The sequence below is a fragment of the Topomyia yanbarensis genome, chromosome 3 (genome assembly GCF_030247195.1).
Source record: "Topomyia yanbarensis strain Yona2022 chromosome 3, ASM3024719v1, whole genome shotgun sequence".
In the NCBI taxonomy this organism is placed as follows: domain Eukaryota; kingdom Metazoa; phylum Arthropoda; class Insecta; order Diptera; family Culicidae; genus Topomyia; species Topomyia yanbarensis.
In genome coordinates this window covers 13,501,820-13,526,289 of record NC_080672.1, presented here as the reverse complement: position 1 = coordinate 13,526,289, position 24,470 = coordinate 13,501,820, and the positions used below count along the sequence as shown (strand labels likewise).

At 42.6% G+C, this 24,470-nt stretch overlaps 1 protein-coding gene and 1 long non-coding RNA gene across 6 annotated transcripts in view; one reads left to right on the top strand and one right to left on the bottom strand.

Moving 5' to 3' along the window:
* Positions 1 to 5,721: 5,721 nt before the first annotated feature.
* LOC131691208 (putative polypeptide N-acetylgalactosaminyltransferase 9) overlaps positions 5,722 to 24,470 on the top strand; it is a 253,878-nt gene continuing 235,129 nt past the window's right edge. For 2 of the 5 annotated variants that reach the window (XM_058977435.1, XM_058977436.1), the window contains exons 1-2: positions 5,723 to 6,044; positions 7,040 to 7,450. The gene's annotated coding sequence lies outside the window, so the exon portion shown is untranslated. Of the gene's footprint in view, positions 6,045 to 7,039; positions 7,451 to 24,470 lie in introns of all 5 variants that reach the window. The other 3 variants (XM_058977439.1, XM_058977437.1, XM_058977438.1) reach the window with 3 other exon arrangements.
* Positions 5,917 to 7,069, bottom strand: LOC131691210 (uncharacterized). Its single transcript, XR_009305734.1, has 3 exons — positions 6,963 to 7,069; positions 6,241 to 6,878; positions 5,917 to 6,054 (listed from the first exon to the last, which is right to left on the bottom strand). It is a non-coding gene; the product is annotated as an uncharacterized LOC131691210 (long non-coding RNA).

The following is a 24,470-nucleotide window of genomic DNA, read 5'->3' as shown; positions in this document are numbered from 1 at the left end:
GCCGTAAGAATGGGAGAACGTGAAGAATGGAAGGTGGATCCACCGATTCATCCCGAATGTGTCTACTTGGGTACATAGGATGCATAGAGAGGTGAACTTCCATTTGACGCAGTTTTTGTCCGGGCACGGATGCTTCCGGAAGTACCTGCATCGGTTTGGACACGCTTCATCACCCCTTTGCCCGGAGTGTGTGAACGTACAAGAGACACCGGAACACGTGGTCTTCGAATGCCCTAGATTCGAAGAAGTCCGAAGGCCTGGTGTGACAGTGGACAATATTGTGAAAGAGATGTGCCACAACGAGCACATCTGAGATGCTGTCAAAAGAGTATTTACGAGTAAGAGGCGAAGGGATCAACAAAGTAGCGCCATAGGCTAGAACGCCGCCTTGGAACCACAAATCGGGTTTCGGGAGAAATTCCACCGCCGGGGACATGTTGAGTAGTACGCAACGTAGCACCGGCTTCACCGGAATCGCCGGACCGACCTCGACACCCTACCGGCTAGCTCGTGAGTAGGCTAGATCCACCGCTGGGGATTAGATCGGGTAGATCGGGGCGAAACGGGAAGCTTAATTGATCACGGAAACGAACATCGGTATCAGGAGCAATCTGCCGCCGGGGAATTCACGGTTGGGTGGAATCGCCGCCGTGGACTACCCGTCAGTCGTGACGAAAAAGAGAGCCAATTGGCTCATGAAGCAAACACCGGTACCGAGAGAAATTCCGTTGCCGGGGAACTCTCAGTCGGAGTAGGACAATATTCGAGTTGATCTCGCTAAAGCTGGGAGCTAAATGGCTCAAGGAAGCGGGTATCGGTGTCGGTAGAAATTCCACCGTCGGGGAACTTTTGGTCGGAGTAGAGTCGTCGGGGACTATCCAAGTAGATCGTGATAAGGCTGGGAGCTGAATGACTCACGGAAACAGGAACTAAATGGCTCAAAGAATCAGCACCTAAACGGCTCACGTAATAGATGGAGACAAGAAGCAAGCGAAGAGTCAAGAGTCAAATCAAAGCTCAAAGGTCGAGCCATTTCATGAACCAAGTGAGGCTCCGAGATAGAACAAAGAAGAGAGGACATTTTGCGATCTTTACAAACTAAATCGATTGGTATATGACACACGGCCCTCCGTGCCTTGGTTGGAGTTGATTTTTGGAGTGATTGCATAACTTTTCTTTATATGAGAAAGACAAAACGTTCCGCCACTTCGAACTTTATTACGTACACATTTTGCTAGTTCCAGCTGTCGAGAAGTGTGAATAAGTGTGCCTCAAGGAAATCACCAAGGGCCATTTATCTTTCTCTTATTTATCAACGATCTCTGCACTAGCATCAAGTCTGGATCTAAAAAGCTTTCGTTCAATTACCTCAGGACCCAGCTCTGCTGTGCTCAAGGACGATATAGCCAATACAGAGGACTGGTGCTTGCTGAACGGCATGCGGATCTTAAATGTATGGTGATAAGTTTCGGGCGCCTAAAGCCTACCCTGCAAGCCTGTGCCATCGAGAGGGAGGATTCTATCCGTGACTAGGGAGTGTATTTCGACAGAAAACTTCGTTTTGCCGATCACATCACCACAACAATTTCGACGCGCTGAAATCTTCATACTGCGCACTGGTCCTTTGGAGCACCAAAAGGACAGAAATTTTAAAGATAAGTTCACTGCAGCTTTTGCTGTCATATCATCGTTGTGGTGATCGAAGACGGACGAAGCATTTTCTCGTAAGACTGTAAAAGCATGAGCTGACGATTTATTGGGGAATTCAATTCGCCCCCATCATATAAAAATTCGAATTAATTTTATTTTTATGAATATTTGTTAATATCTTCATTTGTACTTCAAGACCAGTATACTAAAGTGACATTTATAATGAGCTGTGACCTGGTTGGTGGATTGTTGTTTACGGTGTATAATATTAAAGTTGAATTAACAGTCTAGATGCCGTTACGACATTCTTTTTGCACAAGCGAGTAAAAGAGATGCTTTTATGATCTGCTACTGTTAATAGTTTTTACACATTTTTATTGCCATTTGCTATCGATTTTGCCATTTGGTATCGGTAGCATCCTGTCATCATCGTCAAGGTGACCAAATTTTTGTTGTTCTATCGCCTGACTCGTCTTTCAATTACTTATGTATCCAGTAATTGCTGTCTCTTCAACTTTTCACTTTATGGCGGGCTCTAGGACCGTGCTTAACTGAACTAGCTTGAATAAATCCTATTCTAAAAAACTGACACAGAAACATTCAGTCGCGAATGATATCACGAAAGTGCGTCCAAATTTGCTTGGCATTGTGATATCCTATCTAAAGCAAGCAAAGGATATTGGTGACGATTAGTATTTTAAAATCGACTGCTGTGTCTACATTCCCGCCTACAAAGTAAAGATCGACGGTGTGCCGCTTTTGCTAAAATATATGGCCACATTACATTTAAATTCATGTTTACAGCTATAGTGAATTCAAAATACTGTTTGTTGCGAAGAAGTTTTTCAATCGATTGCTGAATGCTGATTAAAATCAGAGAAGCATACATAATCCCAATGCTTTTTTTAGAAACACTGAAGAAAGCCACATCATTTACCACGACAAAACATTATGATCTCTTATCTCAGGAAGAGAGCGACTTTAACATCGCTTTGTAACTGCACATAAAAACTATAGGAAGATGAGATTCCATTGAAGGACTAAATAGAACAGCTCGAGGAAGCGTTGATAGAAAGCCTAATAAAACCTCCTCTTATCTTAGTCATTCCAGATCAAACAAAAACTTTCTAGAGCTTGCAGGAACACCAAAAACATTCAACTTGGTGCATCACTGGTTGGGTTTGAGCTTAGGGTGTTATTGCGGAAATCTTCCCGCCACCGGGAGACTTCAATTCTCACGGTACACAGTGGCTAAAAACTGCATTTTGAGGTACTTAATTCATTGGAGTCAAAACTGCCCATATCAGCGATTTAACATGTTCTACAATGTTTGTGTGTGTAAAAAGCGCCATCTTTTGGCAAAATTATTTTTTGTTTAAATTGATCATAGTAGGCTACAGAAAATTTTACTTTTGAACCAAAAGAGATGGCGCTTGGCCGTTTTCGACAAAGTTGTAGAAGATAGTATTTTTATAAATTTTGTAGAATATATGTTGTCTCTGTCACTCACAGTAATCGAGTTATGAGATGTTTTCTATGATGAACTTCTTCTATTCTTATTTTTATTTATAGCTTTTTCGTTTCTGATTTTTCGCATTACCAATGTTTGAAGGTATCTTACATCATTACATAAAACGCAATTTTTTTTGAAGAGTCCAAATGCTGTATAAAGACTTATAGTTGATTATTTTGGCTTGCTTTTGAACTCGTGTAACTTCTCTATCGGCAAAAATAAAAATTATATTATCAATTATTCTGATAGGACTGGGTTTCACCTACAAAACTAAGATAAAATTGTTTGTCCTTAACAGCCCTCCCGCAACTTGACATTTAGCCTAAGTTGCTTGAAACCACCGTGTTTGGGATGATGTCGCCACCATAGAGTGCCGTCCACTAATTGTGATACTGTAGATTTCTATGCGAGAAAATAATTTCGTGGCGTCTTTTACGAACATTTTTTCTTTATTTACATTCGGAGGAGATAATCAGGATAATTATTTCGAAACAGCATAATATTTTAATGTAAATACAAACCACTCAATTCGTCATTTTGGTGCTTCATAAAGTGATTACAAATAGTGACGAATGTGAAATGTAAAATGCATGATTATATTTATTGCGTTTCTAGTGTGAATCTTGCTTTCCCGTCGCCCTTGAAACATCTTTCGCATATGACTATTCTCGAAAGTTTGTCGTTAATTCTTAAATACATTTAGTTTTGTGATTGTCATTTTTAACTTCACATTTAACAAGGACGGAAGTGACGTCGTTTGTTTATCTCTGACCGCATGTCATCTAACTGATAGGCACAGTTACATTTTTGGTGTAAAGTTATGAGAGCTTGTTTTTTATAGCAGAAGAAAAAAAATAGTTCAGTTTCATTGTGTGCAACGTTTACATTGCAATACAAATCATACTACCATAATATATTAAAATTATATGAAGCTATTAAATAACTAGTATGCAGCGCACTGGTTTGTATGCCGATGATTCCAAAAAAATGACCGAAGTACATATGTATTATTTTTATAACAACACCAAACCTCCCAAAAAGTCTTCAAAAATGAATTATCGAATGTAAAAAAAATCTGACGAGAGAATTTTTACTGTTAACAAGTTTATGCTTTTTTTAGAAATTGGTCTTGAAAAAAGATTGATCCGCCATTTTAGACCCACAGACCCAAAAAAAGTGGTTTCATCGATTTGTATAGGAACTGTCAAGTTGTTCCCCCTCTGTGTGAAAGGCTGACTGAACGAGTAGGCGCCTACTATGATCAATTTAAAAAATACAATAGAATATGGAATATGTAAAATAGCTAATATGGACAGTTTTAATTCCAATGATGTAAGTACCTCAAAATGCTGTTTTGAGCCACATGGACATGACGTTGTCTTCTCTTCTGTGAAGAAATCTGGATGGGACTGACAACACCGTAGTGTGGTCTTTAAAAAATCAATCCGTCGTAATGGAGAGTAAGGTTGAATATCCAGCAGGTCCACAACCGCATTCGTGCATTCTAATTAATTATAGTTGCTATCAAAATTCTAGCACACAAATCTTATGAAAAAGCCCTCCAAAGAAATTTGTGTGCTTCCGTCCGATTACCATTACTTTTTGTGTTACGGCCATGGCTGAGAATGAGCTGGATATCCAAATTAACCGAGGGTCCGGGTCCTTCTATGGCTGTCATCTATTTCTTCTCCGCTAAGACATCAGAACTTTTATGGTATGTTTGACCTCACAGTACATTGAACAAATGTTAAGTCCGGTCGATTGTTAGTTTACAATTTTTGATTCTTTTTGTAGACTGTTTTAATACTTATGAGGTTTTTATTGAAAAACCCCGGGGCAGTGGATTGCACTGGTGTTGCATTTTCTAGCAGAAAAGCAGGCCACTGGGCATGTTTCATTCCCACTTCTGCTAGAAAGTGCAAAATCAGTGCAATCCACTGTCCCGGTGTTTTTCAATGAAAAACGACATTAGTTACTACACACAGTCATCGTATGTGGAATTTACATGTTTCTTCACTTTTTCACGACTCTCGGTTCTCTTCATTCATTGTAACACATTTCTGTTTGTACTTAATTTAGAATAGTTTCACTAGAACTATGCTGTTGTGGTATTAACTTTATTGCACCTTACCTATGTTTAGCATTATCAAAAGCTCTCGCTAGGTGACACCATACTTCACAAAAAAGAAAAAGCTAACCCAAACCGGTATTAGATCTTTCCGATTCGAACTTTTACCAACATCAACACAATAACCAAAACATCCACACTCATCCCCTGAACCGGTTCGAGCTTACTGCTTTCTGCTTATCGTGTAAAGTTTTGTTTATCATTTTATCCAACACACATTCCGCCCCAATGCCAGTGTGTATTGGTGTTGACGTCTTTCAAACTTTGCTGCATGGCGGCTCCATTCGCTCTTTGCGATGCTGCTGATGGTTCCATCTGGCACTGTGGCCACGATATTTGAACTTCTCTCCAGTGAGTCGGCTATCCAACCAAACCAGTTACTGTTTAGCAGAGGCTCACTCTCTTTGGCTTTATTCACCAGCGCCACAGCCAACGGATACCAGTCGGAATCGGGTTCTCTGCACGGTCGCTCGTAGTGCGGTAGTAGTACGCTGCTGCGGCTGCTTCTTTCCTATCTGTGCTGCTCAGTGGGTTCACAGTTTGCAACTTGAACCACTTGAATAATCTGCCGTTTCGAGTGCTTCCGTTTCATCCTCGGGATACGACGGGTGACAGTTCGCGAATCCACGTTTCGACAGTCCGCTTAGTGCCGGTGGGGTTCGTCCCTGTTGTGTGATGTGAGCGGATGTCACATCAAAATAAGCAGTGATTCCGTTCACGCAAACAAGTGGATACGACATCTGAAAATAGTGGGTAAGAAAAGCTACCGAAGAGTGGTCACTATTTAGCAGCAAAGGCACGTACCACCGGACGATGCTTGCTTCTCTATTCGTACGTGAACAGACGTTTTCAAAAGTCGTTCAGTGAAACGCGTACTGAACATAAAATAGGGCAGCCGAATCTTGATTCTGATCCAACATAGGAGATTTGCCGGACCTCATGTGCTCACCTGTGCCGTGTGCTAGATTCCTATCGTCGCAGCCGTCGCCGCCACCTTTCCGAAACATCGACCAGTTTCTGGTTCTTCTTTGTTTACTCAATGCTTAACAACCTCTGTGTTTTTTTTTCTCTTTCGCATCTTTGTGTGCCCAGTCAGCTCGATGAAATTCTTGGCCAGCTTCGATTTGTTATGCTCTGGTCGTCAATAGGAGATGCTACGCAAGCTTTTATCTTCGATGTTCGATTTCATTGGAAAGCGATTTTTTAGTTGAAGATGATGCTAATGACATTCCCCGTTAGATCTGCTCATTGATTGGCTTTTTAATTTAAGTTTCACTTCTCGGCGAGAGTGGAAATAGTGAAAGAAAACACCGAAAACATTCACTGTCTGGTTTTTTACACTTATTCAATTTGACTAGATGGCAACCTGAAAATGTATGTTTGTGTTGGTCCGTATGTGGGTGGAATCGTCCTTATTGTGTAGCAGAAATTGCATGTGCTAGTGTTGGTGCCCTGTCAGAACATGAATCAAGTTCCTTTCGATTCTTGCAGTTTGCTGTGTGCGTGTCCGAGCGAACGCGAGAGGGGAAATTTTGACACTGCGTAACCAAGTAGTCATTGAACCACTCTTCGTCAATGAAATGTCACCTGTGGCGGTCAGAAATCGTTATTCGGTTGTTCTTGAGGTGTGATGAAAGATGATATCAATGTTCTTGGCTCAAAAGTACTTACGTGGGCGTGTATGTGTGAATAGTGCAGTCACAACTCTAGGAGGAGAAATCTTACTGTTATCGATTTTCTTCCGCTAGGCAGCAAACCTACTGTATATGTACTCCTCCGTGATTTGATTGCTTTGGTGGTGTGCGTATGCAGGAAACAGAACGACCGTGCCGGATGGGATAGATGTGAAAGTCATACTAGAAAGTAAAATATAGAATAACAACAAAAACAACGGCAGCAATATAAATACCAGCACATATCGGCATAGTGTAAAAATATATCAATTACGAAATTACAACCGAGTTCTGATCCGAGAAGATACTAGAGAAGAAAATAGAGAGTGTGGTTCGTGTGTTCTAGCTGTGTGGTGTATTTAGTAACCAGTGCACTCGTCCGCATCATCATCATTCAACACATGTGCTAGATGACAGCTCGTAGTAGGCCGTGGCAGAGAGGAAGACAGCGTAAAAACAGCAGGCCGATGTTTCAATAATCATCAGGTATGGATAGCAGCTACTACACGCGACGTCTGGCTGTTTCGCGCGCAGGAGGCTCTGCGGAATTTGAAAGTTCATTCGGGGTTCCCCCGTTTGGCCTTCTTGTTCGTATAATATGATAATTATTTGCGATAATTTCTCAATTTACGACCCCTTGTTCGTTTGGAAGAGGTGTTCGATCAGATCTGTGTGGGGGTCTATCTCGATTGGAAACATGGATGATGAGTTTTGATGCGAAAAATATATTGCTTTCTGTAGGTTTTGGATGGTCTTTTTTGTTGCAAACGTTAAGCAGACTGGAAAGAGGAAAGTTTATATCCGGGGTACTTAAATATAAATTATTAATGTTAAAACATCGGCTTAAATCACGTTTCTGCTGGGTTGTTGTACATGCGTGTAACCTTTATTTCGCTCCTGCAGCTGCTTCGATTGCTGCAAGTTGGAGCCTTTTGCTTTTCCTTTTGGATCGAAGGGAAGTAACTTGTTTTATCTCATTGAACTGCTACCTGGTGGCTAAACCGGATTGGTTGGATGAAGCGGATGCTTTTGCGTATAATTTATGTGCTGCCGGGGTAATTTTTCTTTGTAAAACTGATTTGAATCTGCTGCAAGTGTGTCATCCGGTTTGATATCAGCATTGGAAAATTATGCTTACCCCGAGGATTATAGCAGCTTAGGTCTCTTGAACTATATTCAAACTGATTATTTTTCAAATAAAATTTTTAGTTTTATTTGTGAATTGCGGGTCCGTCTTTATTCAGACGATATTATCAACTATTTACTGCTATCTCGCATGGGCCTGTTCCACTTGAAGTAAATAGAGAATGTAACTGCAAGTTGAACTTTCATCACTTTGTAAATGGACACATACAGGTCAAGCTTATTTATATTTACGCTTAAGAAACGCACTGTTGTAATGGTAAGTAAAGAAACTGGATACGTTTTGTTGCAGGTTTATCTTTCTTAATCAAACACCAACAATGTTGCTTTGAATCAAGAAGCATTATCGTGTCCATACTGAGGTTACTAGTTTTTGGTACAGTAATCATGTTTATTTTGCTACCAGTCATACACTACTGTGGTCACAAATGGTTATGTGGTGTGAGAATTTTTACTTTCAGAGATATTACACTCTCATGTAATATTCCTTACAGGACATTTTACATGAAGATTCCATCTCGAGAGAAGTCGTTGTCTAGCTATATAAAGATACAATGGCAAGCGCAAGTGACTTGTTACACTGACGGCTCTCTGATGGAGGCACGTATAGGTGCTGGTGTCTACTATAGTGAAATGGGATTGGAACAGTTGCACTCGCTTGGTAGGCACTGTACTGTAATTCAAGCAGAAATCGTCACGATTATGTGATCTATACAATCGGCTCTTCAACAGAGTTTGTCCGGTAAAGTTATAAACTTTTGCTTCAATAGTCAAGTTGCAATATAGGCACTTAGCTTGGACAACTCACGGTCCAAGATAGGAATTGCGTGCCGAATTCCAATCGAATAAGCAGCATTGATAATACTATTAACCTCGTTTTGGTACCCGGGCATTCCGGTATTACCGGTAATAAATGGGCAGACGAATTAGAGAAGGCACGGATATTTACTTTGGTGGTGCTGAACCTGCTTTGCCAATTTAAATAAGTTGGATGAAGGAAAAGATCCCGTCTTGGGTTTCACCCGAGCACTTCAATTAGCGAAATCTACAAATTTGTTGTCAAACAAAATCTTTTTTGGACAAAACCAGGCCTAGTGAGTTCCAAAAATCTCTTGCTATTATTCTGAGAATTCTACTTGTTGCCGGACAGCAGTGAAAACTAGCAAATCTATGAATCTTCTTTATTCGTTGTGAATCAAGGTTGGATTATAAATTCCTGCATGGAGGATAATATTGTGTTAGGATTAAGTTTTAGAGTATAAATACAAATTCTTACTGTTAATATTTTCGCTGCCTTAAGAGCTGTCTAAATCGTACCCGTACAGTAATCAGTCTGTGTCCTAGCATTTAAGTATAATAGTATTAGAGATTCACGGTAATCAAATAAGCTAGGTTGGACTACTAACCTTAATGACCTGTTCGGTTTCGAAGTCTATTTAAATTGTAATTTAAATGTGCTCCTAATGGTATTGTTCGCACAGTCTTCGATCCGTACTGTTTCTCCGTATAAATTGTATCCGTACTGTTTCCTACCCGCACTAACTCTGTCCGTACCGTAGCTTTAATTCCTGTTAGGTTAAATTTTAGGTATTTATAAACATCTAATATAATTAAACTTACCACAGTACAGTTAGGGTAGATTTAGTTAGAAATGGGAACAATTATTTAACTTGAGAATTGGGTTAATTTATAACAATTGTGAAAATGTGTTCTAGCTTACGCTACTTTTTACCGAATGACTTGACTTTTTTTCTTTCTTCCTATCTGACTGTCTTGTCCGTGACCGATATTCGTGCCAATCCCTCGAGAAGGCGAAGGGCGCGGTTTGTTGATGTTGATTTGCTGTATGGGCGCCGAGGGGCTCGCTGAACTGTATGGCGCTATTAACACTACTATGGAGCCTCATATCATCTGATATGGAACTGTTCAGTAGTAACGCTATTGCGACTTCGAATATTTTTGGTCGTCCTACCATAGGCGACACCGTGTTTGGACGACTGACACTCAGAGACGTTAAAGTTCCTTATCCAATGCGGTAAACAGATTTAGGCTGTCTTGTCAGCGATTTGAACTACTTGTGAGTTTAACTTATCTGCTGTTTATCTTTGTGCTGTTATTTTTCCTACCCTTCCAATCCTACTTCCTCTCTTTCTCCTTCTTTTCCTTCCAATCAGGGAAATGATGAGAATGTCGAGGAAAATGGAGCCGTGGAACTGTCGGCGTACGGCATATTGGTAAAACGAAAGGTTCAGCATCCTCCGTGCTGCCTCCCTAAAAGCCAGAAGACGTGTTCAGAGAGCAAGATCTGAGGCAGTCAGAGAAGACTGTAAGGTAACATTCCGAGCGGCCAGGGCCATTTTTAAACGCGAGATTGTGCTAAGCAAATCCACCTGCTACAAGGAGCTATGTCTAAACGCTTGGAACAATGCATACCGTGTGGTGTTGGTCAGCGTCAAGGGTTCGTCGACGCTGACGACGTTCATGTGCGCTGACAAAATGAAGAATATCGTGGAGGGTCTTTTCCCGAAGCACGACCCAACCGCATGGCCGTTTACACCGTACGTTGATGCAAACGGCGGAAATGCTGGTGACAATCGAGTCTTGAACGACGAGCTCCTTATAGTGACATAATGGCTGAAAGCGAAGAAAGCTCCCGAACGGTATCACCAACGTGGCACTGAAGACCGCGATCCTGGCGTTTCCGGACGTGTTCAGGATAGTACTACAGAAATGCCTGGACGATAGCTAATTCCCACATAGATGGAAGATCCAGAAGCTGGAATCCACCAACGGACTATCGCGGAGAATGTTCGGGTTCCGCAAAGGGATATCGACGGTGGACACCATCAGCACCGTCATCACGAGCGCGGAGAATGCATCGAAGCTGTTCATGTGGCCCGTACAGAATGATATCGTCGGAGGTGGTATGCGTAATTGCCGGGATGATTTCCATCTGCATCACTCTGGCTGAGGACATGGAATGCTACCAGCGGAGGAATGCACGAAATGAAAGGAGACTGGTCCGAGCGGACTCATTGGCTAAGTGACAGCAGGAATGGGACAACGCGGAGAAAGGAAGGAGGACCCACCGACTTCTCCCAAATGTGTCGGCTTGGGTGCATAAGATGCATGGAGAGGCAAACTTCAATTTGACGCAGTTTTTGTCCAGGCATGAATACCTCCGAAGGTACCTGTATCGGGTTGGATACGCTTCGTCACCCCCTGGAGTTTCAAGCCTGGAGTGTGTGAACGTGTAAAAGATACCGGAGCACGGCCCTAGGTTCGAAGAAGCTCGAACAGTTGACAGAGAGTTGACGATATTTTCGAATATATGTGCCACGGCGAGCTTCTGTGGGACGCTGTCAACAGAGTATACTAACCGAGCTGCAGAGGAAGTGGCGAAGGGACCAACAAAGTAGGGCCATGAGCCGCCGTGAAACCACAAACCACAAATCGGGTTTCAGAAGACATTCCGCCGCCGGGGAACCCTTCGTCTGTGTAGACTAGGTCCATCGCCGGGGATCAGTCGAGTAGTACACGATGTAGCACCGGGTTCGAGTCGTCACGGCGCCAGTGAACGGGACGTCAGGCTTCACTGGAATCGGACCGACCTCGACACCCTACCGGGTAGACCATGTCGAACTAGATACCAGTGGGTCGTTGGGGCGCCAGTGAACCGGAAGCTGCGCGTTACCCGTATTCGATGAACAGACCTACTGGCTGGCCCGTTGAGTAGGCTTGGTCCACCGCCGGGGAGAACAACGAGCACCACCACGAAGCAACAAACATCTCTCCGGCTGCAACGCCATCTAAATTTGACTGGTGGCATTCTCAGATATGCGATCAACCGCAAATCGCACGAGAACTTCATCGCATGCATGGACTTTTGTAAAAATTGTGGTGACTGGAAGCTGAAAGCGATTTTGCTAGGCTAACCGACGAGGTGCAAACCTGATAAAGTTCTGTACCCGTTCGATTTGAAGTCCTAATAGTAGCTCCATTTTCTACCACCTTCATACCAGTGTGATCTATAGTATTTTTAGACAATACACATCATTGAGAATGATACCAAGGTCCTTAACGGATACGACTCGTTATACGGAAGCAGAACACGAGTATTCGAAGGTGATTGTGCTGCATTTTTGAATATTTACACTCATTCCGTTTCTGTCGCTCCGGTCGATGATCCTATCGACGCTCATTTGCAATGCACAACAGTCTACCATAGTAGTTATAACACTGCTAATTTTCAGATCGTCTGCATACATGATTTTAGACGACGATAATTCACTGCAGAGGTCGTTCACAAAGAGCACAAATAGAAGAGGTTCGAGATAACTTCCTTGAGGAACGCCCGATATAATGTGGAAAGGATCCGACAGTGTAGTCGCACCGAGGCGGGTACGACGAGATTTATTTAGTCAGCCAGTCCTGCAGCCTTGTCCGTTTTAACTTTTCCACAGCAAGCTGATGACGAACACGGTCCAAAGCTATCGGGAAATCGATGTACACGATCTGTTGTCATTTTTCCAATTTTTCAATCAGCGATGACACGTAGCTTATCAGATTAGTAGTTATCGAGCGCTTTCTTACAAAATCATCCTGCTCCGAAGTGATGATGTTTTTTAATGCGAGATAGATAACATCTAACAACATACCCCCGAAGATTTTTGGGAAGCGAATGGCGGCGTCCAAAAGAGGGTAACCCATAATTCACATGTCCTTTCCTTATCTTTCGGTGTAGAGTTATGGTGTCCGTAGCAAAGTTGTTGCACAGCATCTAGCGTTTTATTTGATTATTTCATATTAGTTCGAAATTTAGTCGCTAGAGCGGCGCTGTTATCAACTTTTAATGAAATAAGATAGAAAGATATCTACGACTAACATATATATGTTAGGTAGTTATAAGTATGTCTTGTGAAGATACTAACTTTGTAGGACCTACAAGTGTTAAAATATGGTGCATTTTTGGAAACATAATCTGTAAGTTAAATTTTTAATCAAAACATGCTCCATCTCGTAACATACAGGGCCTACGAAGTTTGCAGCTTTAGAAGATACATTTTACATGATAGGACCTCTAACTATCTTGAAGACACCACATTTCCAACTAGCTTTCGTAAAAAATTAATAACAGCGCCGCCCTAGCGACCGTATTCCGAACTAGTATGGTTCAATCAAATAAAGCGCTATGTGCCATACAACAACTTTTCCGAAGACACCAATAACGAAAGATAATAATTGATTCCACGTTTTCTTAATTTTCCGACCACAATGTGCCGTTTTTCTCTTGATTCCTTATTACTCGGTCAACTTCCACTTTCACTGGAATTTTCGAAAAAATGCGCTCAACAATATACATCCTTGGAATAGATAGATATTAGATAGAGCATAACCATTTTTTTTCGCTGTAGAGCCTTGATTTCCACTGCGACCATTTAAAGGAATATTGTGGTATGACTAAATTTGATGTTATGCACCTCAGCTCCCCCTTCATAATTGAGATACAAAGGGCCTTGTCTGATTTTGCATATTATCCCAGTTAGAATCAACTCGTTTAATGAATCTGATTACCTTACTAGGATTTGATTGCCAAATCTCAGAGGGCTGTAGGAACCCTTTTCCAAGAGTTGAATATCTGTTACTAACAAGAGCGCTGCAATCACAAAGTAGATGCTCCCCTGTCTCATTCTTAAATTGACTGAAACGTCAGCTCGGACTTTGAATTTTTCCCCATTTCATGTAGATGATATCTACTAGGGCAGTGACCGGTAAACAAACAAGTTATTATTCTAAGGATCCTCTTACTTAGATTAAGTAAAGTTCGAGCGGCTTTGGCACTCGGCTTTATAAATTTCCTTGCATGCTTTGCAGTATCTGTGGCGTTCCAGTTCGATTCTACCATAGCCATTTCCCATTTCCTAAGTTCCATATTTAAAACACAGGTTAAACTCGGTCTCGGAACCTTGTCTTGACAAACCATCAGCTGATTCGTTTTCTTGAATTTCACTGTGACCGGGCACCCAAAGCAAGTTTACTTCATTATTCCCTGACAGTTGCTTAAATAACTAACTTCGACTGACAAGTTGAGGCTTTCAAAGCATTAAGAGCTGCTAAGCTGTCTGAAAAGATACAGATCGTTGCAAATCTATATTTCCTCTTGAGACAGATATACGCACACTCAAGAATTCCTTTAATCTCCGCCTGAAATACAGTTGGGTAGTGTCCCATCGGGATAGTTGTTCTTATCCCGCATACAAACACCCCGGCTGCTGTACTGCTATTCATTTTTTAACCATCCGTAAAGAAAACAATAGAGCCTGAACCTAGATATGGCCCACCTGTTTCCCACACTTGTCTGCTTGTTACAGTCACATTATAGAGAATTTCTCGGTTTGCCTTCATCTGCATCCAGTCTATTATTGAATGTGAAATAGGATTTATATTGATTTTTTCGAGGATCGTTAGATGTTCTGTCATCTCCTTCTACAATTTTTGTAGATCGAGTTAATTGGAAGGCACTTTTTTCTGCCTGCAATTCCACGAACTGATGAAGCGGTAGGAGATTTAGAAGAGCATTCCACGGAAGGTGTGCTACGAATCACCCCAGTTGTTGCAATACAAGCTAGTCTTTGCAGTTTATTCAATTTTTTCTGAGCGGTCACCTCTTTAGTTTTAGGCCACCATATTAATGAAGTTTAAGTTATTCTAGGCCTTACTATTGTCGTATAAATCCATTGAATCGTTTTAGGCCGAAGGCCCCATGTTTTACCGTAAGTTCTTTTGCAGACCCAGAAGGCATTTATAGCTTTACTAATTACCTGTTCCAGGTGTAAGTTCCAATTTAGCTTGCTGTCCAAAATAATACATAACCATACGTAGCAAGAATGTAAGCCGCACTCATCTTCAGGAACGTCTGTTTGGGCCGAAACATCAACATTCAACGCAATCCAACTTAAATCAGTATTATAACGAATTCACTGATATGTGAGTTACAACATAACTTTACTCAGTTCGAGTAGATACACGGTACGTGCCGCACGTACGACCTTTTGCTCCGGGCTTTTTATTCTGTTTAACCAGCTCAATTCACACCGAATTTGCTACAACGTTTAACTTTCGCAGTATAAATCAGTGGTAGAAGTCTTCGGTTAAGTGCATTGCATTTATACTGCATGCAGTTAGCGCATGACATCTCCAAAAAGCAAGTGCGTGCTAATATAGATCCCCCTAAAAGTGCTATATTATATCAAGAATAAAAAAAAAAAATGTGAGAGTGATTTACCAGCCTGGCCTAAATTAAGCTATCCCATGGGGGTTAATAGCCCCCCTCCCGATGGGGGGGAACCATCTTTGCAACCCACCTTGCCTAATTGGATGGTGCAAGACGGGGATAGAATCTTCACCCAAACCCTTCTCCTGCAAGCGGTGAGTAACACTGATAAAGATCAAAATTCAGAGCATGCTACTATCCCTTCCTCAACCAAACTCCCCACCAACCCTGTCATCATCAACAAGTCGCTGCAGCAGTTACTTGGTCGCGATCCAAAGTTATTGGTCAATGCCTCAAAGGAAGCGAGAGGCACAAAATATATTCTTCGCACGAACTCTCAGTCGACATTCCAAAAGCTGTTAACCCTCAAGCAGTTAATCGATGGCACCACAGTCGAAATCATACCGCACCCTTCGATGAACTTTAGCCAAGGAGTGGTGTACGATGTAGACACCATCGATATGAACCCAGAAGACCTCAAAACAAATCTTGTTTCGCAAGGCATCCATGATGTTAGAAGGATCACCAAAAAAGATGGGACCCAGATTCGCAACACACCCCTTGTAGTCCTCACCTTTAAGGGACAAATTCCCCCATCTCACGTGTATTACGGACTTATCAGGTTGCCAGTACGCAGGTACTACCCATCGCCTCTATTGTGCTATGGTTGTGCGAAGTACGGGCATTCCAGAAAAAACTGCACCGAGTCCCCGATCTGCCCCAACTGCTCAGAAACAGCTCATGACACCCAAGCATGTGGCAACCCCGAGTTTTGTCGCAACTGCAAGGGCAATCACGGGCCCACGGATCGGAACTGCCCGATCTATAAAGAAGAAGAAGCGGTAATTAAACTTAAAACTGATAACAACCTTACATACGGAGAGGCTCGGGCACATTTTAGAAAGGCAAAATCGTCATCTACCTTCGCAAATCAGACAAAGTCTCAGGACGACGAAAAGGATCGGCTGATAACGGAGCTCCGCCAAGAGCTAGATAAAGCCCGGAAGCAGAATAATGAGATTAAAGCTCTGCGAGATGAAGTAATGAACCTCCGCAAACAAGCAGCTGCCAATCAACAGAATAACCCCATAATTGAATCCTTGAAGGAAGAACTCGAAAAATATAAAAACGCGTACAGAAAACTTTTAGGAGAACGCCTAGTTTCTAAAACCGAATCAAAAAGTAGTAATAACGAATCCGGCACAACTGCACACAACCAACGAAATAAAAAGGTCGGAATTCCTGCACCGCAACTAGCGGGGAAAGCGCGGACGAAGCAGCAACCAACAGCCAGCAACGAGTACCAACCTCTTCGGACAACAACGAGCTCCCACAATTCAAAACACCAACCGGTCCGGCAACTAGAACTCGTTTCAAGAAACAAAAATTAGATGGACCTAGTGCCAGCACATATTCCATTGAAAGTACCTCTCGAATTAACCACTCCAGCATCAACGAAGGTGGAACAGGCCAAATAAACGTCGAGAATCAAGAGGTGCACAATATGTCTGAATAACTATTCAACTTCAATCAAATAATTTTTATATCTATTCACGCACACCCACCAATCATAGCATCGAAAACATCAGCGGCTATGTCAGAAGACCAACTGCAATAAACTAACACTTTCTCGCTCCCGCAAACGCACAACAAAACGGCTATAGCAAAAGGCCAACTGCAGTATACAAAAACTAGACTTCAAAGAACGCAAACCACGATCTCTTCAGCTATGGTAGAAGACCAGATCACCGTATACCCGCTCAGGTTCCTGGGTAGCCGCGGCCCCGTCAGTGCGGACGCTACACTCTCACCGGAACTGACGGACAACCCACGACGCCCAGGAATCGCCGGAAGAGAGACGCACAAGGGACTAAGCGCCTATTCCTCTAGGATTTCGCACAGATCTTGGATTGTTCCCATTACTGGCCAGAGCACTGGCAGAATGCACCACCATGGGCAGAAGCCAAACCGAGCAGCTATAATCCTGCCAAGATACAACAGAGCAGCGATGGCAGAAAGCCAACCGCAACAAAATCACGCTTGCTCGCCCCCGCATAGGTACAGCAAAGTGGCTATGGCAGAAGGCCAATCGCTGTATCCAATCTGCGCCCTCTATCTGAGCGTAACCGAAAAATTCCTTATAAAAATGGGTGTTCCACGCAAAACAACGAAGTTATGGAGGCCTCTGACCAATGGTATAAATGGCTGAACAACCAAACATAGAACAACACCGGTACAAAAAACAGCACCCCGAATCAGAAACACAAAACCTTCTAGCACGAAATCGATCAGACTCAGAATCTAGCCTTATATCATCATCGACGACTTTCGCTATCCAATGGAATATAAACGGCCTTCGAACCCATCGGAACGAACTGCAAATCATACTTAACAAGTATCAACCAACAGTAGTCTGCCTACAAGAAACAAATGCGGAAGAACACAATATCACAACCAACTACGTAGGTAAGTCCTATCATCTCCTGTTAGGACCATGCTCCCCCCACGTCAGACAAGGTGTAGGATTGGCGGTGAAGGATGGAACTCCGTTCGAACGAATTCAGATACACACCAACATACAGGCTGTTGCAATACAACTCCACGCACCTTCAAAACTGACAGTGGCCTCAGTATACCTCCCACCAAGAGACAAAAACGCTGCTGAAAATCTGAAATACCTGTTGGAGGAACTACCGAAACCACTGATCGTCTTGGGTGACCTCAATGCGCACCATTCTGCTTGGGGTAGTCGTCTAATAAATACAAAAACGGAAGCACAAAAAAGAGGTAACGTAATTCTGGAAACTGTAGTCAACAGAGATCTGGTGGTGTTGAATGACGGTTCCCATACTCGAGTTGATCCTTCCACCGGAAGCACGCAAGCGCTGGACGTATCAATCTGCTCTACATCCATATCAGCCAAATTCATCTGGAAAATACTCCCAGATTGTGCAGACAGCGACCACTTCCCTATTAAGATCGATACACCTGGAACACCAGACGAACCAATTCGACGACCAAGATGGATGTACGAGAGAGCAAACTGGGATCTCTACGAAAAACTCACCAGCAGTACCATTCGTTCCGACCAGAAAATGACAGTTGAGAGCTTCACTAAAAACGTTTTAACCGTAGCCGAAGCCAGTATTCCTAGAAGTAGCGGAAAATCCGGGCCCAAGGCAGTTGTCTGGTGGAGCCCTGAGGTAGAGCAAGCAGTGAAACTCCGACGAAAAAAACTACGTGCTCTCTGTCGCATTGCGGACGGCGAACCCAGTAAAGAGGCTGCCCTCAAATCTTTCCACGAAGCCCGATCGGCCTGTCGCAAAGTCATTTCAGAAGCTAAACAAAAAAGTTGGGAAAATCTAGTGCAGAGTATCAACCCCGACAGCCCCTCAACACTGATATGGAACCGCATTAATCAACTACAGGGGAAAAGGCGCACTAACACGGTCACCCTAAGCCTTCCAAGTGGTATCACCAATAATCCACAAGAAATCACTGAAGCATTTGCGGAGGAATATCAGAAAAAATCCTCAAACGCTAACTATAACAAAAAATTTCGTAAAAAGAAAGCCGGAATGATAAAGGCGTTACCTAAATCACGACGACCGAATCTCTTCAAACGTTTTAATGGAGACTTTTCCATGGACGAGCTTATGTGGGCCCTCTCCAAGGGCGGCGGAGCATCAACAGGACCTGACAATGTTGGATACCCCCTACTGCAACGACTTCCTTTCTCCGCTAAAGCAGCTCTACTCGAACTTTTTAATCAGGTGTGGGACTCTGGCACATTTCCGGACCAGTGGAAAGAAGGTTTGGTAAACCCGATTCCAAAACCGGAAGGAGACCGCTGTAGTCCAGCTGGTTACCGCCCAATTACTCTCCTGAGCTGCATAGGTAAACTGTTCGAACGCCTAGTTAACCGTCGTCTTATCACAGAACTGGAAGAAAATGAAAGACTGGATCGCCGCCAACATGCATTTCGTCCGGGTAGAGGCATTGAATCCCATCTAGCCCAGATGGAATCGCTCATCGGCCTTAATGGCAATCAGCATGCTGAGATAGTTTCACTCGACATATCTAAAGCCTACGACACAACTTGGAGACCAGCCATCCTTCAAACTCTCGCGAGCTGGAAAATCTCTGGCCGTCTGTTCAACATCGCATCCAGTTTCCTATCTGATAGAACCTTTCGGGTCTTAGCGAACGGAGCAACATCCAGCAGTCGTATGGCAGAAAACGGTGTCCCGCAGGGATCTATTCTATCCGTTACTTTGTTTCTGGTTGCAATGGAACCGATTTTTGCAATTATTCCAACTGATGTCGAAATCTTACTCTACGCAGATGATGTACTACTTATAGTGAGAGGAGCAAGCCCCGGGCAAATACGATGTCAGCTAAGAAAAGCTGTCAAAGCGGTCGTCGATTGGGCAGCTAGTGTTGGTTTTGAGATTGCACCCACAAAGTCTAAGCTACTGCACATTTGCAACATAAAGCATCGTAAACGCGGCCGGGCCATCCGAATAAACAAGGCCCCTGTTCGGACGGCAGGCGAAAACAAGATTTTTGAAAATCCGCCTTTTTTTACTGTGCAGATCAAACTAAATAACTTTATTTTAATTTACCGTAAATAATCGATTATTTGTCTTACTCACAATTGTTTGTTCTCCTTACTTTACAGCTTCCTCTTTTCCTTCCTCTATCGCTGTCTATCGCAATTTATCTACAATTTAATATTCACATTTTTCATTTTATCGGTTTTAGTAATTAATTTGTACGTTCACTTACTTCGTTTTATCTCGGAATTGATAATCTCAACTGTACCGTTCGTATTTGTCCAGTGTTTGCCTCCGCGTATCTAGTCATAAATTTGTTGCTTTAATTCACTGCTTTATATTGTTTCACAAACTTACGTATTCTGGATCTTAGTACAGCTTAATCTTTAATCTATCCACTATCCGAATAATTTCCTTGCTCACAACTTCTAATTTATTATTCCAACGTATTTTACTATTCTACTACTATCACTTTCAAAATGGTGTTTTTCTATCCTACTTTCCTTCTTAAGTTGTTTGTTTACTTATGTTGTCTGACAGTTCCCTCGCACTACATTCGTGATGCACTTCGTCGTCTGTCAGCATGACAACAAATTTGTTGCATCTGTCAATTCGACACAGGTGCAATGGTGCAACTGCCAGTGATGCCAGAACAGCCCCCATCCCCTCTTTTAGAAAGATGCGAATCTTAGGAGTTCTGGTTGACTCCAAACTGAACTACTTACAGCATTTCACAACCATCAAGAATAGCTGCAGCCGAAGAATTAACATATTACGGATTTTGGGTTCCCGTCTAAAAAGAAGTAGTCGAGCAACGCTTTTGAACGTCGGTTTCGCGCTAGTTGTCTCCAAGCTATTTTTTGGACTTTGTATCACCAGCAGTAACCATGAGGGAATGGAACGAATCCTCGCTCCAACATATAATGAAGTGATACGTCAGGCCTCTGGTGGTTTTAGGTCCAGTCCAGTTCCGTCAATTATGGCTGAAGCAGGCTGCCTGCCGTTCAGACTATTACTGATTCAACGACTATCGCAGCTAGTAACTCGCCTCACAGAAAAAACGGTGCTGTAGCGGATTATCCTGTGGCCAAAAGATCGGCAGAACTTGTCCACCATATCACCGGATACCACATGCCAATACCATGCAATCTTCAAAGATTAACTGATAGGGAGTGGTATAGCCCAATACCAAAGATCGACGACAAAGTACGAAGAAACATCCGAGCTGGCACATCAGGTCAGATTGCTATGCCAATATTTCAGGACTTCATAAATAATCAGTACCCCACGCACAAACAAATCTACACTGATGGCTCAAAAGAGGGCGAGAAGGTAGGTGCAGGTTTGGCGACAAACAGGACAAAAAATCACTACACCCTACCAGGACCATGTAGCGTATTCTCAGCCGAAGCATATGCGCTAGTTGCCGCTGCAACGATGACCAACGAGCATGATGATGTACTCATCCTCACCGACTCCGCTAGCTGCCTTGACGCACTCCGAGGAGGTCACTCGAGACACCCGTGGATTCAGCAACTAGAGCGTGCACTTCAAGGACGAAAAATCACGCTTAGTTAGATCCCAGGACACGCAGGTATTTCTGGTAATGTTGAAGCGGACAGACTTGCAAACGTTCCCAATGTTGCAAGACGCAAAAAAAGTGAAAACCCAAAAGGCGCCGAATCACGATGAACGACAGAATACAGTGGGGAAATTACGTGTGAGGCAGCTCTACACTCAGTTGTTGACAAAATCGCATTATCCCATCATAGACGAATAGACTAAAATAAAAGTTGATTTCCGGTAGCTTCCCGGGCTCCTTTTCTTCACTGCTCGTCATAGGTTCTACGTCCCTGATGGAGTTAGAAAGCAGAAGATGTATAAATTTGCTAAACAATACATGATTTGGCAGGCAATTTGACTGTATGTAAAGCGGAGCGGCTCTCTTGTGGCCAATGGGCAGATATACTTGAAAGAAGTCACTTTGATTCCGTACAACCTTTAATATTGCTATGACAGGACGCTCAAAATCTTTTGTCGACAGAAGCTAAGTGCGTCAAGTATAGCGGATGTATTTGGATGGACGATCAAATCGGTGAGTTGATGATTAGGCAGGGTATCTTCGGTTGTGGCAGGAAAGCCAACGTTTTCATCACTAAAGCGGTATCAAAAGGAGTTTAAATTTTAAGGAATGCTAAAACATTCCCAGCCACGAATAGTGTAAATTGGCGAATTGAAAATACTCTCCAGAAAATAGTGGGCTAGTTAAATTGTCTATTTAGTGGCACTTCACAGCAGTCCACCGTTTAGTGTAAAATGTATTTGAAGTATGACGAATTGCATTAGGACAACTCTATACAAGTAGAACTTTTCCAGCATTAAGAGAAATTGCTATTGAGTTCGCATCACCCAGAATTCCCCCAAAACTGCCGAATAAAATATAACAGCAAAAGCAGGAACCGACTCGAACCCCGAAACGCGCCAGATCTCACTTCAACTCATTCACATTCACGTGGCCAACTTCACAAGCCGAAAAGTAAACACATGACGATATACCGTCCGTTATCTGCCTAGCTCGGCATTAATCAGTAATTGTTTGCGACGTACACTTATCTTGCTCCGCCGAGTTCCCTGGAGCATAGCGGTGAGAAGAGTGACTGAGAAAACACCTTCTTCTTCGCCCTCCTCAAGGAAAACTGAACCAAAAACAACACCTCCGCTACGTGACATGACAGGCTGAGTCGGGTTAGATGTACGTGCGTCGTAATTGAAGCTGTCGTATTTTCTTACCTTCAGAATAGAACAAAAAATACGTATCCGTTGGAATCTGTTTCTGCATATTTGCATGAATATCAGTGTGAAAGTTACACCAGTTTCCATTGTTACCGATAAAAACATGAACACGAACCGCGCCGCCGCCTACTGCGCGATAGCAATCCAAGCAGCTCTTATCGTTACCGCAGTCTGGAATATGTACACAATTGCATTAATCGTTCGTGCCTGTTATCATTTATTCTCGTTGGTGAGTGTGAAAACTAACTTCTCCGTTGACACATCCCGAAACTGCAAGTGAGATCACCGAATGTGGACTTTCGGTAACAGAGTCACTACTAGTGACGGTGGAATAGACGCAACGCGTTTTGGAACAATGCCAGCGATTCAGCTGGTTCTTCTCGGGGCATCAGGTACTAAAACTGTTTCGAACGAGCTTTGGTCCCAAATGAACAGACGTATCATCACGTGTTAATGAACACTCGAAAATTTTACGACTGCATTTGACTGCGTACCACCGTGAGTTTATGATCCCAATTTTCGCAGATGCCACAACACTAATGACATAATAAATGAACGGAAGTTGCCAAGGTTACCAGCCTTGGTGAGATTGGATGATTCCACCATTCTCTGTAGAGCTTGAAATTTGCAGACCCTTTTTCATTAGGCATGTTAATTATTTGTAATTATAATCACAACAATGTTTTGAGGTTCGTCATTACGACGCTATTTTTCTTTACGAGCGGTCAGTGTATACTTGAAACCTAAAACTTGTCCGTGACAAGCTCTCTCACTTCGAAGCACTAATCGTAAACATACCAAAACCGAGACTTTACTACCAGCAACGTTATTATTCTCAGCACACACAGATCAAGTATATCTACCGCAGCCTACTGGTTAGGTTGTAGCGCACGACAGAAAAAGAACTGGAAACAATGTTCTCCCCAAAACCAAGTAGGGTGATGAGCCTATTTTGGCACCATTAGGGAGAGGGTCGCACTATTTTTTGAACAACTTTAATAGAAGCCATATTATCTATAACCTTTCTCAGAATAAAGTATCAGTGTACTGTTACTTAAACATCTATACAATGCTTACTTAGCAGAATTGCCTCAATTTTCAGCATAAATGCAAATAAATGTTCCATTCTGAGCATCTATTCCCACCTCAACGATCCAATTATCGCCTCATGGGTGTGCCAATTTCCACCTCATCGAAAAACAATCTAGTTGAAACGCAATGCCTCATATTCCATTTGCGTCGATTCTAACTAGGTATCCAGATCATGGACGCCAACATGTGATTTGTAAAACGAATCATTCTGCTTTTTTCAGCCGATCAAAACAAACGTAAACATCACGCACATCAATGAAACTCATCAGCTGTTAGTAGAAGAGCGCCCAGAATTGCACACGCAGAAAAAAACCATTCGAAGGTTAGCAACTGGAATGATAAGTTTCACATCACACATTGCTTTCTCGCAATCCGAATTGTATGTGCAGATGAAAATAAAATATCTGCAATCAACAATTAGTTGAATAACTTGAAGTAATTGATTACTTATACCTGAAATTGCATTACATTATATTTACAAGTTCATGTTTTGGTTTGGCCGCACTGGTGATTCTTTTCTGTATGATGGATACAAAAAGTTGGTTTTGATTGTGGTAGTGTATCAGCAAAACATGCCAATAATAGGAACCCCCGTATTTAGTTTTATCCTATTATAACACTAGGCCTATTCTAGTGTTTGACGAGTGAT